Below are 7,704 nucleotides of genomic sequence, written 5' to 3' on the forward strand. Positions count from 1 at the left end.
GAGATCTATATATTTTTGCAGTGAACTTTATAAAGCTCTATGGCTGTAAATAGCTAACCAAAGATCGGGGTGCACTCCTAAGCCCCAAATCAGGACGCGCCTTCCCATAAATATCTGCCCCATGGAAAGGGGTGCTGGATCAGGGCATTCAGGATAATAATTTCTAGCACTTACCTAGCCACTTTCATCTGTCAAACTGATGGGAGAGTATCAGAATTCCCCTCCTCCCCCCATGTTATAGATGGGGAAACTGTGTAGCTGCCAGGTCCTGGGTTTGAATCACAACTTCCCCCTCTCTGCCCTGCCTGACTGAGCCTTCGCCTATCTGCTAACATGGAGGGGTCAAAAAGTTTCCTCACCCTGCTAGGATGTCCCTCATTGGCTCACACTGGGTTGTTGATAAAGTTTCTTTTAAAACAAATGAAAGGAAGTATTTCTCCACACAACACACAGTCAGCCTGCTGGAACTCTGCCAGAGGATGTTGTGAAGGCCAAGACTTAACAGGGTTAATAAAAAAAGAACTAGATAAATTCATGGAGGGTAGGTCCATCAATGGCTATTAGTCAGAATGGGTAGGGATGGTGTTGCTAGCCTCTGCTTACCAGAAGCTGGGAATGGGCAGCACAGGGACTGTCCCGATGTTTAGGTCTTTGTCCCGCATTCCGACCGATGCACGGTGGGGACGCCATTTGTCCTGATATTGCGGCTTTGGCCGCTCTGGCGTTTTTTTTTCGCTTCATCAACTCCGGCCGCTTTTTTTTTTTTTTTTTTGCTTTCCCCATGTGTCCCGATGTTTTCTTCATTTCATCTGGTCACCCTAGGGCAGCAGGAGATGAATCACTTGATGGTTACCTATTCTGTTCATTCCCTCTGGGGCACCTGGCACTGGCCGCTGTCAGAAGACAGGATACGGGGCTAGATGGACCTTTGGTCTGACCCTGTATGGCCACTCTTATGTTCTCTTCTAGGATGTCCCCTGTCTGCCAATGCTGGGGTGTCAATAAAGCTTTCTGTTTCTTCTAGGACATCCTCTATCTGCCAATGCAGGGTGCTGATTAAGTTTCCCCTCCCTTCTCAGGCCACTCCACACCAAGATACCCTCTATCTGCTAACTCTGGGATGTTGATCAAGTTTCCTTTTGTTATAGACACACTCTTGTCTCCTGACACTGGAGTGTTGATCAAGTTTCCCCTCCCCTATTTTATAAGCTATCTTGCTGTGTATGGTGGCTGTGGATCCCACCCCACCCCAGCAGAACCAGTCCCTGGGAGGTGTCTGGGGTGAGTGGCTGCCGGGTGCATATTTCTCAGGTACTCCTATTCATCTCTTATTTGGGAGAGAGCAAACGTCCATGTCCACAAATAGTACTAAGGGTGGATCAGATCCAACAGTGGGTTCTGAGTCTGGCTGCGGCCTTCTCGGGGGATGGGTGCAGGCGCTGGGTTGGCAGTACTGAAAGGAGGTGCTTGAAATCACAGGCTATCTCTGTCATTCCGGGCAGCGCTGGGGAGCAACCACAGTTGGCCACCTTCCAGTGACATCCATGGAGGCGTTGCATCCATTCTCTGTGGTGCTGCACTCCCTTCCCGGGGGCCAGCAAAGGGGTTGGCCAGGAAGAGGTGGGAATGGGCCCCTGCCCCCCTCCTCTCTGTAAGCCCCACTGTCTCTCTCCTCCCCCATCGCTGGTGCTCCACAGCCGGGGGGGGATTTAATTTATTGTTCTGCTCATATGTTTCAGAGGAAATAAAAAGGCAAATATGAGGCCTGGTGGTGATTGTGTCTAGAGGATCTGGGCCCCACCCCAGTGATATCCCATCTCTCTTGGGGCTTCCAGGAATCTCAGGACAAGGCCCCTCGGGAGGTGGCATCTAAGGAACAGGGCCCAGATCAAAAACGGGCCAAGAGGCAGGAATCGGAGAGCAAGATCATCCTGGCAGCGGGTTAATGCCAGGTCTGCTGGCTCTGCACCGGTTCCCATGTCTAAGCGCTTAGAGTGCTGGCAGAGAAGGTTAGTGGCAAAGCGGCAGCAGCTGCAGCGGAGAGCACACCCAGAGCGTGAGGTCAGTCAAGACGTAGCGAGGGAGCCCAGAGGGACAGGAACGGGCGACATGCCGGGAGCTGGAATTCAGTGTCTGCTCAATGCAAGGAGATGGAAGAATTTGAACCCCACGTCCCACCTGACGGGTCTGAAATAATTGTTGCAGCTCAGAAAAGGGCCTGGGTGTCATTGCAGACAGATCAGTGGAGAGCTCTGCTCAATGTGCAGCCACGGTCGGAGCAGCAAAGCTGTGAGGATGCTAAAGGAACGAGATGGTGAATAATAGTGAGGATATTATAGTGCTTTCCTATCAGTGGATGGCGCAGTCTCCTCTGGACACCATGCGCTGCACAAGTCGCCTCATCCCCAGAAGGATGGTGCAGATCTTGTGGGGTTCAAGGAAGGGTGACAATGATCCAAGGGCCTGGAAACATGCTCCAACGATGAGAGAGTGAAGAAATGGGGGATTGTTACCTTAGAAGGGATGTGGGCGCAGACGGGATGGAAGTCTATAGAATACCAAAGGGAGAGCTGGAGCTGCTGCTTTCCTTGTCTCCTGATACAAGGGGACAGTTGGAGATGTGGAAAGGGGGCAAATTCCCACCCCAAGAGTGGAAAGTCTTATTTTATACAAGAGACCATTAGCCAGGGGAACTGCCTGCCACAAGATTGCAGTGAGGCCAACAGCAGGGCTCCAAAAAGGGACTGGCCATTTCTGTGAGTAACAAGATTAGGCTGAGTTTTAGTGAATGCTGCCTGCGTTGGGGCAGGGATATTAGAGCTCCGGCTGTGAGGTTTAAGCCAATCTCTGATTACTAGTGATGATGATGAGACCTAATGTGTGTGTGGGGTGGGCAGATTATCCCACATCGGATCCTATGGGATTCTTTACACTTTCCAGGGCAGCCGCTGGTTCCAGCCACTATTGGAGATGGGAAACTGGGCTAGATGGCCCTGGGCTCTGCTCCAGTTGGCTGGGCTCCGTGTCCTCCATGGTGATTGGCCGCACCACTCGCTGCAGCCTCATGACACCCTGTGATCACCCAGTCAGAACAGGGTTGGGTCTGGTTAGTACTGTGGTGGGAGGTGCTGTCCCCTCAGTCAGTGCTGGCTTCTATGCCCCAGCGTGGTGCTAGGGGGTGCTGTGCTGTAGGGAGCAAGGGGGGGGTGTCACGGATCTACAGGTTCTATGCTATGCCTTCCCTGGAAGCCCTCCCTTGGGAAGACTCCTTTAAGCACGCCAGACCCCCAAAGGGTCACACCTTTGCACCAGGACAGGCCATGTGGCTTCAACACCTCCAAGACCAAGCCTCTGGCTCCAGCCCTCCTCCTTCACCCCGCAAACTGCGCTCAGCATGTCCAGTTGAGCCAGACGCCTGGCCAGTGACCAGCACGCCTCTACACTTATCTGCAGTGATCCCAGGCTGCCATCTCCAGGGTTATTAGTCACCTGGCCCCACGCATGGGGAAGCCTGAGGTCAGCAGGGAGAGGCAAAGGGTGAGACAGAGCTCAGCCTGGTCTATGCCAGGGCTCCTTAGAGCCATGCTGCTCTAGGAACCATCCTGGGCTTCCTGGCTTCGTCTTGGTCCCAGGGGAGAGCACCAGTGACTCTGGGAGGCCAATATTCACTGCAGGTTCCTGCTACTGCTCTGCTCCGGATGGTACTGGGCTGCGCTGACATGTTCAGCTGCCTCTGTAGGGAGGCATTCAGCTTCACTTGCTGGGGACGGTGTGCGCAGCGAAACAACTGGCAATCGCGGCTCTTTGGTGGTGGTCATTGGGGTTGCCATTGTCTCTGTAGGCTCTGCCAGTGATTGGCATTAGTGCCAGTCTGCCCTTATTGAGTCCTTCAGATCACCCCATGCAGTTACACATGCCAGACGCTTCGGGTCTCCTGTGCTTTACACTCCGTGTATAGCCAGCCGCATGGAGCACTAAGAGAAATTGAGGCACGCATTGAGTCATACAAATATGACAAAAATTCCTATATTTGTCACGGGGCTCAGTAGGGGGCACTCTTCCCTCCCACTCCAGACTGGCCCCAATGCCCCACTGGAGTACTGGGCATGCCATTCTACAAAGAGCAGGGTATGGGCTCTGTAGGGCTTCATCTCGCCTCACAGTCAGTGCAGCCTCCAATGCCCCAGCGCAGCACTCGGGGGCACTGTGCTGCAGGAAGTGGGGGACTAGATAGGGGGTGCTCTCCCCACACAGTCAGTGCTGACCCCAATGTGGCATTAAGGGGCTCGGTGCTGTTTTAGGTTCTAGCTTTCAGATGAGACTGACAAATGAGGCCTGGCTTAGGTGCAATAACAGAAGAGCCTGTTTACTTTCCAAAAGCACAGGGGCATTTCCTCGCTCCCCCGTCCCCGCAACTCCAGCCCTGTATTTATCTTCTGCTTCCCCTCACTGCGCCATGGAGTTTCATTTCGGCAGCGCTTTGGTCTGTTTCTTTGCCTAAATGCTTCTGCTGTGGTGTTAATAACAGCTGCTGCGCCTCCCCCCCGAGAGGTGGCTGCATTTGCATTTGCCCCTGGAAAGGGTTGTGGGGGGTCCTTCGGACTGCAGTATCAGTGACATGGATGTTATTGCCCCATCCTCTTCTTAGTGGAGCTGAAGCCCAGACCCACATGATTGCCCAGAGCTGGGTTTGTATTTAGGGGGACTGTCCCCTGTTGCTGTCCCCTCAATACCTTGGCAGCACAGTGTGCTCCCAGTCACGATAGGCATGGCATTTGGATCCCACTCTGCCGCTCGATGGGCTGCGTCTCTCAGTGCCAGGGACCCGCCGGCAAGGATGATGGACGCACTGGCTGAGGGTGAGGCTTGCCAGCAGGCAGGGTAAGGGAAGGAGCAGAGTGGGGGGAGCAAGGCTCCTGGGAGGGGGCTCCCTCATGAGCTGAGATTCCTGGAATGGGGTGGGTAGAGGGGCTAATGGCTGGGGGGCACCTATGAGTGGAAGAGGAGGTGAGGCTCCAACTACAGGGGTCTGTGTCAGGGTGCAGCCTCCAGGCTCTGTCTCTCCAAGCTCTGTGGGGAAATCCCAGCCCCTGTGCCCTAGTGCCCATCTCCTGCCGACTCTGGTGGGTCCAGCCCCCGCCTGCCCTCCCCCGTGCCACCACACACTGGTGCCCTCATGTGTCTCCGTAGGAGCCAGCTCCAGCAGGGCTGGTGCTGGGGTCAGTCACGTATTAGCCTGTACACACTGTGTGGGGTCCCTGGCCCCTTTCTTCCCCTACGCAGGGCCCAGCTGCTGATGCCATGTGTGGCGGGGGGGTGGGGCAGGGCTCTCTCTCTCACATACTCTCATGCTCTCTCTCATGCAATGCAAAGCAAGGCTGGATGGTGCCCTGGTCAGAGCAGCCGAACCCTGCAGGAAGTTTGGGGTTAACAGCAGGTGTTTTGCCTGGGGGGAAGGAGGGGAGAATTTCCTTCGCTTTTCTTTTTTTCAAAAATCAAAGGAGAATTCAGTGAGATAATGCAGGCCGTGCCCTCAGCCAGTGACCCGAACAGTCAGTCCTTAGTAGGGTTTCAGCATATTTCCCTATGCTGAATATGGGACACCTGAAAAAATTACTAATATTCAAGTGAGTTCAACAGTAATCAATCAGAACTATACAGTACAAACATTCAAATTAACATCAAGTTGACTGAGCTCCTGTTAAAAAGAAATACTGCGTAGTTGGATTCTTGCTATTTACCTTCTTATCTTTAAGGCAGGAAGGAGCCTGCTGGCCCAGCTGCTAGTGAGCTGAGTGCTCCAACCGAGGGGGGAGCACCACACAGCGCTGGAAGTGGGACGTGCCCCACCAAGGGGATATGGAGGAGCAGCGGGGCTGGGGGGGTGAAGGGGCAAAGCAGGGAGAGGACAGCGAAAGGGGGAGCACGTAAAGGGCCAATGGGTGGGCAGCAGAGGCAACCCGTAACTGGCCACTGCCTGGCTCCTGCCCACACTCACCAGCCACGGCAGTTTGCAGTGTGCAGTTAGCGCCAGCTGGAAGCGGGACAGGGGTTGGGGCCCTGCAGGCCCAAAGCCAGCACGCAGTGGGGGCTGTGCTGACGGACCAGCAGGGGGAGTGGCCAGCCCCGCATGCTGCATCTTCACCCCGCCAACCAGCCTTGCACACCCACCCACATCAGCGGCCACTGATTCCCCCCCTCCACTGGTGGGCGGGTGGCTGGCGAGCAGCGATCTGACCAGCAGCCGGACCTGCCAGTACTGATGGGGGGGAGACAGAAAATATGGGACAATTTGCCCCTTTTTAAGAAAAAATTGGGACGCCTGCAGGAGGGCCTAAATATGGGACTGTCCCTTTAAAAACAGAACATCTGGTCACCCTAGCCTTGAGACCACCTCGCCCTGTGCCCATGGCAATCCCAGACCCCACTCCTGCCTGGTACCAAATCCTCCCATACATACTAAATTAAAAAAAAAAAAAAAAAGGGGGGGGGAGGGGCTTGCCCATTGCCAGAAGAGTATGTATCACATCCAGGTGCAAGGATGTGATACACTGAAGAAGATTAAAGCACTGGGCTGGGGGCCAGGACTCCTGGGTTCTATTCCTGGCTCTGACCTTTTGGGTGACCCTGGGCAAGTCCCTTCCCTGCTCTGTTCCTCAGTCTCCCCATTTGTCGAAAGGGAGTAATGGGAGGGTCATGTGGCTAATTTGTTAATGACAAAGGACTTTGACCTCTGGGGCTGGAACAGGCTAGAGAGGGGAAAAGGGAAATATGATTTATCGGCTAGGGCTGAGTCTAAAGGCCATTTATGTTAATAAACGCAGAGTTTCTTTTTCTCTTTCTTTCTTTGATGTTCTTGTCTCACGTCTTTCCTCTGGCCCAGCGCCACGCTGGTGGCTGCCATCTCAGTTCATGCCAACGGATGGCAGGGAGATGCAGCAGGTAGACTTCCATCAGATGGGGGCGGGTGCTCCTATACGCTGGGCAGGAAAAGGGCAGAGGCAAGAGGGAAAGCCAGGCCCTACTAACTCTTTGGCTGCTTCCCCAACCACAGGGGCAAGAAGGGAATGCTCTGCTCCCCTTTCCGCACTGCTTCAAGGAAATAAGCCCGGGGTGAGATCCGAGTTTGCCATTAAAAGATGGGCTCCAGGGCAAAGCCTGCTCCACTGCTGGGTTTAATGCACTCACCCGCAGGGAGGGCAGGTGACACAAAGGGCACTTGGGAAATACCCATGAAAGGAGCCTCCCCGTCCTACCTGTGGGGTGGGTAAGTATTGATCTCCTCATGGGCCAGATGGGGAAACTGAGGCCCAGAAAGGAGAAGTGACTTACCCAAGGCCAGATAGCATGTCAGTGCCAGAACCAGGAATAGAACTCAGGACTCTGACTCCCAGGCCCACTCCTGCTCTGTTCACTAGACCCCACAACCCCCCCACCCCAGAGCTAATGATAGAACCCAGGAATCCTGGCTCCCAGCCCCTCCTCCTGCTGTAACCACTAGACACCACTCTTCTCCCACTGGTAGGGTTTCACTAGGCCTTGTGCCCCCACACTAGGGGTGGCTGCCCCCACAGTGACCCCTTGTGTTATACGACCTTTCTCACCATTATCTCTCACTGAGGTTATTTCATGTGCCGAGATGCCAGGATCCCGTCCCAGTTCTTCCCAGGGCAGTTGCACACAAAGCCCATTGGGGGTGGGGCA

Source organism: Eretmochelys imbricata, chromosome 6 (genome assembly GCF_965152235.1).
Source record: "Eretmochelys imbricata isolate rEreImb1 chromosome 6, rEreImb1.hap1, whole genome shotgun sequence".
Lineage (NCBI taxonomy): Eukaryota > Metazoa > Chordata > Testudines > Cheloniidae > Eretmochelys > Eretmochelys imbricata.